General features: G+C 41.7%; 1 pseudogene; it reads left to right on the plus strand.

The window, feature by feature from the left end:
* The first annotated feature begins 6,148 nt into the window (after positions 1-6,148).
* On the plus strand, positions 6,149-6,959 carry LOC142437191 (ADP-ribosylation factor-like protein 16 pseudogene; annotated as a pseudogene).
* Positions 6,960-9,268: the final 2,309 nt, after the last annotated feature.

Below are 9,268 nucleotides of genomic sequence, written 5' to 3' on the forward strand. Positions count from 1 at the left end.
CAATCGGCTCAGGAATAGGAACAAATGTGAGGATGGCACAAGACTGTGCAGTGTTTCCTTCTGCTGTGCATAGGGTTGCTATGGGTTGGAGCCGATTGACAGCACTTAGCAACAGCAGCATATCCAAATGAGGGATCTATTGTCTTCAAAATCCAGAGTCACAAGCTGGGTTGTGCCTCCTTTTTAGTCGTGGGAGGAGCTAGATGCAATTACGCATCCTGATATTTCACTGGGGTTCAAGGCATCTGGATTTTTATTTTTGCATCTGGATTTTTGTCAGGCTAATTTCCCACTCTTTATCACTTAGATGGTTTATCAATAAATCTAGAGTCATTGGTACTTCCTGTTTATTGGGTCCAATCAGCATAATGTCATCAATGTCATACACCAGTATGATGTCTTATGGAAGAGTAAGGTGATTAAGGTCTCTGTGTTGAATAGTTGACACACACCTGAGATATGACGGTGTACATGTATTGCTGGTTTTGCCAGTTGAAGACAGACTGCTTCTGGTAATCCTTAAAAATTTCTCCAATCCGTCTAGGGGAGGAGATGAGCCAGTCAAGGTGCGATACAGCACCTATGAAAAATACAACTCTCCTCTAGTTCCTAAATGCTTCCTTCCCTTCCCCCACGCCCACTATCATGATCCGTATTCTACCTTGCAAGTCTGACTGGACCAGAGGATGGACACTGGTACAGATAGGAACTAGAAACACAGGGCATCCAGGGCGGATGATACCTTTAGGACCAGGGATGTGAGTGGCGATACTAGGAGCGTAGAGGGAGAGTGGCTTGGAAAGAGGGAACAAGTTACAAGGATCTACATGTGACCTCCTCTCTGGGGGACGAACAACAGAAAAGTGGGTGAAGGGAGATGTCGGACAGGGAAAGATATGACAAAATAATATTTTATAAATTATCAAGGACTCACAAGGGAGTGGGGAGCAGGGAGGGATGGGAAAAAAAAGAGGAGCTGATGCCAATGGTTTAAGTGGAGAGCAGTTTTGAGAATGATGAAGGCAATGAATGTACAGATGTGCTTTACACAATTGATGTGTGTATGAATTGTGATAAGAGTTGTATGAGCCCCTAATAAAACATTTAAAAAATTTCCTCAATGCATAGAATTGAGAAAAAGATATTGGCCAGATCAATAGCAGCATACCAGGTGCCAGGATACATAGTGATTTGCTCAAGCAATGTAACCATATCTGGAACAGCAGCCATAATTGGGACCACTGCCTGGTTAAGTTTGTGATGATCCACTGTCATTCTCTAAAAGCCCTCTTTTTTGGGGTACAAATTAAATGGTGTTGTGGTGGGAATTCTTACCTCCACATCTTTTAAATCCTTGATCATAGCACTAATTGCTGCAATAACTCCACAGTATGATACTGCTTTTGCTTACAGTTTTCCTAGCTAGAGACCGTTTTAATGACTTCCACTTGGCGTTTCCTATCACATTTTATGTCAACTTGACTCTGTATGAAAGTGTCGGGGTTGAAGACAACCTGTCAATCATTTGCCTGATGATTCCTTCCTTGGGGGTGTGGCTTTCTTATAGGAAAGCAACTGGGAACTTTCCATTCTCTCTCTGTCACTTTGCCTTCCTGCTTGCTGGGACTCTGCTTGCCTCCAAGGGTGGTCCCATGTGGGTTGCCCAACTCTGAGAGCTGTCAGCGCCCAGTCAAGTTGGATCCGCTGACTCTGCATTCACCGGCCTGTGATCTTCCTGCACCCTGCCTCATCTTTCTGGGTCATTGGCTTGTAGCTATGTGAGTCTGAAGAGGGCCCCAGCTTGTATCAGACTAATGGACGAGGGTGGGAATTCTTTCTTTTTTATTTTTTGAAAATTTTATTGGCAATTCATTCTTATGTCATATAATTTAATAATTTTTCATATCAAGAAGAGTTGTATAATTATCACCACAATCAATTCTAGAACATTTTATTCCTCCTTGTACTCATTGTTATTCATGTAATCATTTTTATAATTGTGGCAAAAATATATGCAGCAAAACATTCTCCCGTTCATCAACTTCTACATGTACAGTCAGTACCATTGATGATACTCTTTGTCTTATGCAACCATTATTGCTATCCTTTTGCAAATTATTCTGCCACCATTAACATAAACTCAATGCCTCCTAAGCAAAAAGTCTTCTTCCTTCACTCATGGTAACCACTGGTATTTTTTTAAAGTAGTTTTCTTGATTTAATATTCACACATCATACACTTCCATAGTTAAATTTCTTTTTTAAAAAGTTGTATATACATCATCACAATCAATTCTAATGTCTCCTCCCCATTCCCCATCTCCAGCATTCATTGTTTGCTCCTCAAATTCTTTCACCCTACTCATCGCTACCCCTCATGACCCCAATAAGCCATAGCATCAATTATTGCCTCTATGTAGCCACTCCTTCTGTGCTTCACAATCTGGGAAACCCAATGGAAACAATCAAAACCAAAACAAAACACCATGAAGAAAATAATAATAATAGTATAAAGATGAAAATAAAGAGTAAGAAAGAAAAGACCACCATCAATATTTAAAACACCATAAAATAAATTTCTATTGTGGAACAAACAAGAAATAATCGAGCCTAGGGCAAATTCAGATTGGGTCAAGAGTAAAGTCAATGACCAAGGATGATATTATACCTTGGTTTAAGATACCATAATCAAGTTAATAATAATTTCTGCTGATAGTAAAATATTTTGATTCCCTTACCTGTGGCCTGAAGGGATCTATCAGAGGGTATTCTGACTAGATAATCTGCAGATGGATTTGGGGTTGCCACTGTCCCCATAGCCTTCTACAAATTGGGTGTTTACAATCTAAGCTCTGACACCCTTCCTTTCATCATAAATGGGTTTTGTTATTGTCATCATTGTATCACACAGGCTGGTGTGCTTCATCGATGTGGACTTAATTGACGCATCACTTTGCTGACTGCTTGTTTGAATACAAGCCTCTAAGACCCCAGCACTATTCCAATTTATAGCTGGGCATCCTCTGCTTTCTTCACCACACTTTGCTGTAGCACCCTTATTTTCAGTGTTCTATTAATGAAGGCAAGTATTGAATAGGGCCATATTATGTGAACTAACTATTCTTGGATCAGGCCTAGAATTAAGTGGGAGCCCAGATCTATCTGCATATCCATGAGTTATAAATGACTGTGATTCACCTTGGCAGTCATATTATGATGAAAACAAAAACAAAAACCACCACCACCACCACCACCAACAACAACAGAAACAAACAAACCAAAGGCAGAAAAACAAAAATCCAAAGATACAAAAGAGGAAAATATTGTCATTCATCTCCCTGGGGTATATTATAAGGCAATTGCATTGATAACATCAATGCTATTTTAAATGGCATGGAATTTAAGATATTATTGATATGAGGAGTTTATGGGAGTACAGTCCAACTGTGAGTTACAATTCATGAGTTGTTGCTTTGTACAGATTGATTTCTTAATTCATTGAGTTTTATTTGCACTGAGCATGGGATTTGGTACTAGGGGAAATTTTCTGTATTATTTCTTACAAGTGCAGATCCTTGCCTATTAGATTAAAACCTGCCCTATCAATAATGTGAGGGGAGCATTGAGATGCTAAATATCTGCTGGTTCTGGGTCCACTTTCATTGTGTACCCACTAAGCTAAGGGTTCTACCCAAGTTCAACGACACCATTTCCACAGTCCTGGAGTGGCCATCCTTTGCTTCCTCATCAGATTATTTCAGCCCTAAGTCTAAGGATACACTAGTTTTGAGGTAGGGCCAAGTTCATTCAATTGGGTTTCGACATTGAGTCCTCTGGTGCGGTTCTTGGGGGATGCTATGCTGCCTGTAACACCAGTGTCTGAGGTCATCACAGTGTTTAGTCCATGGTGTGGTTCACTTAGGGTTGAGTAGAACCATATTTGTAGTGTCTACCCAGGATAAAATTACTTTTCAAAATAAAGTTTTTTCCTATACATCTATAAGTGTCACTGATTTTATTTCTCTAGACAACCCAGTCTAACACACTAGCTCTTATGCTACATGCCAGGGATCCAAAATGGGGATCCTGTTGCTGATTAGTCCTATTCAAATTATACATTCTGGGACTCAGAAAATTATTACAGGAAGACTCCAGGAACCCACTGGACCCCCTGTGAGATAGAGCTGAGCTCAGATTCCATTAAAAAATTGATTTCCATATTCTCACTCTGATTGGCGGCCATCACTATTTGGGTCCCCTGGAATTAATGTCCATAAAGAGTCAGTATTCAGAATCCTTGAACAATTAGATTATTTCCTTTTCTCCATTGAATAGCCATTCTCGAAAAAGGCTGTAGAACCCTTCAAAGGTGGCTAGGAGAAATGCTAACAATATAAACTTTTTGAAGTATAATGGGATACTTCCTCACAGGGGCTTACCTTCCGTTTCACTCAAGGAGCTGTGAGTCTAAAAACTGGCCCATATCTGGGAATTGATTGAGGGGCTGTGACTCTATTCTGGGATTCAAATTATCCTGCTAGACACTTGCTCTAACATTCTTCAGCTTGTAAAGATCAAGAAATATTTAGTAGATTTCCCATATATTTCACCCTTAGGGACACGCCGACTTAGTGGCCAATGCCAAAGTCCATATGAGTCAAACTATTCTGATTACTGCTTTTACTCTCCTGTCCATTAAGGTAGCTACGGTCATCTGGATTTTTAGATCAAGTGCTACCACTTTTCCATATACCTTATTTGCATTACTAACCAACTCTCCAAACCCCTGTTGGTCCTAAACACCGCACATTTGTGTAGTGCTGTCCAGTCATTTGGTAGGTAGTACAAAGACTGTCTAGAAGAGCCATTGGAGTTAATTCATTGCAGGGCAAAGGGACAGAAACTGCCATAATATCATCCCTTTATGGCCGTCTAGCGTACATGACAGCCATAGTCAGTTTCATACTGCTGGTGTCCTAGGTCTTGGATCTCCTCTGTTTCTCTACTTCTCCTAACCTGTTAAGTAGTCCTGATATCACTGCTGGGTAAACTTTGGACTACTAATGGCAAAGTGGGTGTTTGAAGCCTACCAGCAGTTCCAGGAGCGAAAGGCGAGGTTGTCAGCTCCCTTAAGGTTTTCGAAAGTCCCAGAAACCTATACGGTGGCTTGAGTCAGCATCGGTTGACAGCAGTGGGTTTTTGATTTGTTTCCCCTTACACTCCCACCTGCTTCTATCTGTCTGTGGCCCTAGAGTTCATAGTGTTCTGAAAGGCCTGCTCCAGCCCATTGGGCTGGGCGTTAGCATTTGGTTTTCCTGGCTTGATTCTTAGTCTTTCATCAAAGACATGGCTCAAATCCACCTTCATGTTTCAGGTCGCAGAGAAAGCTCAGTTTGGGCCTGATGGAATACTTTAAAATTAGATTGTGGTAATGGTTTCCCAATTATTTGAGTATACTAACAACCTAAGTAGCACTGGCCGGTATACAATAAAGAATTATAGTAGCTTTCATTTTTATTGCACTCACTAGGCATAATTCACAGTCACATATGCTTTATCCATATGCTTTATTCACAACAACTCCATGAGGTAGATATAGGTGGACAAAGATGGTTTTCCCTATTTTTTCTGCGAAGGAACATGAGACACAGAGAAGTTATGCAATATTTATAGGTCTTGCCCCTTATAATTGCCAAAGGCAGGACAAGAACGGACAGTCTTCCCAGTAATTGTCAACCTAAGCTACTTTCTATTTGTTGTTATACTCTCTCTGCTTTAAGATGACAGGCATAGGTCCACCTTAGCAAATGAAGCTTATTGAGATTTTCTCTAACCTCATCCCTCAGTGTTTGCATAAATAGTGCCCAGTTAATTGAATTTTTAATCTGTGCAAGTCAACAATCCATGTATTTTAGTCTAAAAATCTGCCTATCCATGTATATACATGCATAAAACTACCTGTCTGTTAGTTTGTCACACTGTGGTGGCTTGCGTGTTGCTGTGATACCAGAGCTAGCTATGTCACTGGTGTTTCAAATGGCAGCAGGGTCATCCAAAGTGGATCGATGTTAGCAGAGCCTCCTGTCTACGAACAGACTAAGGAGAAGGAATAGGCAGCCCACTTCTGAGAATTACCACTGAAACCTTAATGGATGGCACTGAAACGCCGTCACGTCATGAAACCCTGAGGACTAGAAGCAGCGTCTCGGCAGCGACGGTGTCCGAGGATTTGGCCTCACGTTGGAGGCACTCAAGGTGTGGCTGCAGAAAAGCCGCTCCTCGAAGGAGAGTCAGCCGAGCACGTGGCTGGAGGAAGGGGCACAGCTCGAGAGGAGACGCAACAGCCTCAGTCACCTATAAAAATTTGGAACTTGGGATGTAAGACTCTAGAATCTAGGAAAATTAGAAGTCATCAAAAATGAACGGGAGGCATAGTGGTCGATACCTTAGGCATAGTGAGCTGAAATGGACTGGTAGCGGCCATTTGAATCAAAAGCACGTGCTTTACTACGCCAGGAATGGCACATCAGGAACACCCACAACAGGAAGGGCAACCTCACTGATATTGTTACCCAGAAGAACATCGTGGTCACGGAGCTGTGGTGGTGTGTGTGTGTGTGTGTGTGCATGGGCCCATCTAGCCTAGTTACTGTGGAAACTGCCATGCTCTCCTCCTCGTGCTGGGTGCTTCTGACCCCACATAGTTCTCTGCATCCCGTGCTCACCCCTGGCTCTCCTTTCCACAGAACATCTTGCTGAAGCCACAGGCCTGATACTTTTCAATAAAACCAACCTGCGCTGTTATATGAGCGTGGAAGAGAGGAAGTCTTAATGAGGCTCCAGACATCATGTCCTACACCAAGCAGAACATCACCTCCGATGGAAATCAGGGCTGGGAAGGCACTGGCTTGGCAGGGGTGCTGCGCTGGCTCCAGGACACCCACAGAGCCTGCTGCTGACAGCCAGATGGGGCGGCTTGATTAGCCAGTGGGGGACAGTGACTGCCAGGCTCCAGGGTTGCTTCTTAAAGGGGCAGAATGACCTGTGTGAGAGCTCATGAGAAGGTTTTGTGTTGAATTGTAGTGACAGGTAAACCAAGGCACCCAAAATACAGGCACTGCAGTTACCTGACTGCTGAGTGATGCCTCTGAAAGGGAAATGGGTGAGAAGTGAAGCAATAGGACAGAGAATAGATATTACATGAAGGGGGAAGTAATATCTTACAAGAGGGACAAGCGCAACAACAACAACAACAACAACAACAAAAGGAGGGGACCAGGCTAGCTATTGGAAGGCTTGATAAATTGTTTAATTAAAAAATGATCTGAAATGTAATCCCTCCACCTAATTCACAATAAAACACTAAAAGTTTTTTAAAAAATAAAATAAAAACTAGTGATGAAATCTAAGAATCTTATCAATGTCTTCAGTCTAACGGCAATGAAATATGCAATCAAGATGCATTGATAATTATCGGTGATTGGAGTACAAACGTTGGAAAGAAAGAGGAAGGAATAGTAGTTAGAAACTGTGGGATACAGAAGGATTTCTCCCAAGCTGTCTCCCCCAAATATATGCCAAACAGCTGCTTGCGAATGACCATACACTTGGAGGTCATCAGAAGTAGGTCAGGGGTTATTCTCTCCCTGAGAGCTATCAACCATCTAGAGCAAGCAGGCACCACTGTTTATTCCACAACAAATAGGGCCCACTCCTTTCTGATAAGGATAGTAGTTGTCTGTTTCCTTGTAGGAGACCCCAGAGAGGTCAAACCCGCCAAAGATGACCAAGTTAGGCCGCCATCTTGAATCTAGGGTCCACCCATCTTGTCACATGTATACCCCCAATCCCTCTTCCTATTGCGTGTATGTCCCCAGATCACCCCCCTCTGATTACTGTATTACCTACAGTACAGCCCCTTCCTGTGACATAGGTCCTCACTTGTAATTAGGGGGCTTGCATGTTCCCAGAGAAGATAAAAAGCCTGGGCTAGCATTAAATATCTCGCTCTCTCTCCCTCCATGTGGACCATCGAGTGGGGCTGAGGTGAGCATGCTACCATGAATCAATATTTATTTATTTCAATATTTCTCTTTTATCTCTCATGCTCTCTATAACTTTACTATGATCTTTACTTATTATTGCCATACAATTGCTCCTACCAGACCCGTAATGATGTGTTAGGGCCTGACTTCCCCTGACAGGAACCTACTTACTTAATGATAGAAACAAAGCTGGAGAGTATACGATAGAATTTTGCAAGACCAACAATTTCATCATCGCCAATACCTTTTCAACAACACAAAAGGCAACTATGTAAGTGAACTTCTCCAGGCAGAATACACAGAAATCAAACTGATTGCATCTGTGGGAAGGGACGATTGAGAAAGCTCACTGTCAGCAACTGAAACCAGGCCAGGGACTGACTGTGAAACAGACCGTTAATTGCTTATGTGTAAATTCAGGCTGAAGGAGAAGAAAATCAAAACAAGTTCACAAGATACAAAATATGACCTTGAGTATATCCCATTACAATTGTCAAGAACATCTCAAGAGCAGATTTGACCCGAACACTAACTGCAGAAGACCCGATGAGCAGTTGAATGACATCAAGACCACGATACATGAAGAAAGCAAGAGGTCCTTAAAAAGACAGGAAATAAAAATAGATCAAAGTGGTTGTCAGAAGATACTCTCAAACTTGTTCTTAATTGTGAAGTAGCTATAGCAAATGGAAGAAACGATAAAGAGCCGAACAGAAAATTGCAAAGGGAATCTCAAGAAGATGAAGAAAAATATAATAAAATGTTCAAAGATCCAGAGTTAGAAAACCAGAAAGGAATAAAATGCTCAGCATTGCATGTGTTTTGTGAGTCTGAAGAGGACTTTATAGATTCGTGTTGGACATATGGGCAATTATAGGACTTTTGGACTTGATCTGGACTGGGCTGGGATGCTTTCTTAATGTATAATTACTCTTTATATAAAGCTTTTTCTTTTCTTTTTAAAAGTTTTTTGTTTGTTTTTTAAATCGTTTTATTAGGGGCTCATACAACTCTTATCACAATCCATACATACATCAATTGTGTAAAGCACATCTGTACATTCATTGCCCTCATCATTCTCAAAACATTTGCTCTCCCCTAAAGCCCTTGGCATCAAGTCTTCATTTTTCCCCTCCCTCCCCGCTCCCCTCTCCCTCAGGAGTCCTTGATCATTTATAAATTATTATTTTGTCATATCTTGCCCTGTCCGACGTCTCCCTTTA

Source organism: Tenrec ecaudatus, chromosome 1 (genome assembly GCF_050624435.1).
Source record: "Tenrec ecaudatus isolate mTenEca1 chromosome 1, mTenEca1.hap1, whole genome shotgun sequence".
NCBI classification, from domain to species: Eukaryota; Metazoa; Chordata; class Mammalia; order Afrosoricida; family Tenrecidae; genus Tenrec; species Tenrec ecaudatus.